Genomic DNA, 2,016 nt, shown 5'->3' with positions numbered 1-2,016 from the left:
TTGACCAAAAAAAAAATATCATTGCTCCAAATGTGGAAACTGTGTTGCAAGTAAACAATAAAAGAACGGCAAAATAGAATATATGTATGTGAAATATGCGTAGCTATCTAGATTTTAGGATATAGAACTAACTTAACTGTTAATTTAATTTTTAACATGTAGTTTATATAAATAAAAGGTTCGTGTATTATGCATACTTCGAGCGTCTTTCCAAGACATGCACTAAAATATGTAAATAAATTTTCTACAAAGAACAAAAGCTTATATAATTATAAAGTAGGTAAGTAAGCTAAAGCCAAATCTTCACGCTTGATAAATTTGAACATATCTAATAAAATCCTAAGAAATTCATAATTATTCGCATGATCATTGATCATTTTCGGGAAATCTTGCACATATGCAAGCTTTTAAGATCTTTTTTTTTTTTTTTTTGCCATCTAAAAGATTAATATTAATAACGGCCGAAGCCCAATAAGGGTTAAAACCCAACAACGATATTACAACACTAAGGCCCATAAATACAACTGGGCAAATACAACATATGGACCGAAAGCCCACTAATTTTGAAACCCTAATTTGACGCCGCTTGACCACGTCGGGAGATTTGTACGCGAGGGACACGTGTTGACGCCTCACCAATGAGGGACACGCGTCATCTTGTCAAGCCATCATCACCGTTTAGCTTCCACCGGAGGAAACCTCGAGAAACGCTGGAAAACTGCACGACATCTCACCGAGCCACTCCAAGACCATGCATCAACGCCGCGAACACTTCATCATCCTTGCTCTGTCCAAAGAGAGCATCAATCGAAGCTATGTCGAGATCTCCTCCTGGACCGGAATCCACCACATACGAAAACCGTCTTCAGTCCGTCGGAGAGCGAACATCGATGAACTTGAGATCTCATCCGACAGAACCAAATCTCACAATCGGAACACTCCGAAAATCACACCCGATTAGAAGGATTGAGAACACCAAAAAGCCGGCGGCGTGAGGCTGAGTAACGCCTCCACTCCCCGGAGTCAAAGCCGACGTCGACGGAGCTTAAGGAGCCCCACCACCCGGAATCAAAAAACCGATCAAAACAAAATTGGGAGGATAACCATAGATCACTCCCTACTATATACAAAGCGAAAAATAAAGAGGGAAGGAAGAAGACCGGACCGGCGGTGGCTATTAGAGCCTATCCGCCGGCCGGAAACGTTAATCGCGTCTGATGTCTCTAGAGAAAAGGCAGAGCAAATTTGTAGAGAGAGGTTTTAAGTATGGATTACTAACTTAATTGCAAGCTTTTAAGATCTAAGCACACGCACGTATAAAAAGTCCCCACATATTCATTTTTTTTTTCGAAATTCACAGTAACATGGACTTTTTCAGTTTTTTTTCTTCCATTTGTGGCTTCTAATCTCTACTATTAAAAGTTCGTTTTTGAAGCTCCAGGGAGCGTCCACATCAGCGAAAAAAAATTCACCGTAAGATGCCACGTGGCATGATTACAAAGATATAAAAATAGAAAGTAAATATTCAATATAAGGAAAACTAAATAATAAATCAATATATAATATAAGAAATAGAAATATTACAATAAACATCTATCGTAATATTATATTTTGATAAAAGACAAAAAATTAAAATAAGTAAATATACAATATAAGAAAAAATAAAAATAAGTAATTATACAATTATGAAATTTAAAAAAACTAAATTAAAAATCTATCTGAAAGATATAAAGTAAAATAAATATTAAGTAAATATACAATATAAGAAATAAAATTATTATATTAAACAATTATCGTAATATTAGAATAAGTAAATATACAATATAAGAAAAATAAATAATAAATAAATATACAATATAAGAAATAGAAATATTATACTAAACATCTAATGTAATTTTATTATTGGATATAAAAAGCAAAAAACTAAAATAATTGAATATACAATATAAGAAAAAAATAAGTAAATATACATTATAAGAAATAGAAAAACTAAATTAAACATCTATCTGAAACATG

General features: G+C 33.3%; 1 protein-coding gene across 2 annotated transcripts in view; it reads right to left on the bottom strand.

Moving 5' to 3' along the window:
- The window catches only part of LOC108854412 (mitochondrial Rho GTPase 2), a 19,546-nt gene that overhangs the window by 3,252 nt on the left and 14,278 nt on the right, over nucleotides 1–2,016 (bottom strand). The gene's annotated exons all lie outside the window — the stretch shown is intronic.

This window comes from Raphanus sativus, chromosome 4, assembly GCF_000801105.2.
Source record: "Raphanus sativus cultivar WK10039 chromosome 4, ASM80110v3, whole genome shotgun sequence".
In the NCBI taxonomy this organism is placed as follows: Eukaryota; Viridiplantae; Streptophyta; class Magnoliopsida; order Brassicales; family Brassicaceae; genus Raphanus; species Raphanus sativus.
The sequence above is the reverse complement of the archived record's forward strand: the minus strand, read 5'-3'. Positions and strand labels throughout refer to the sequence as shown.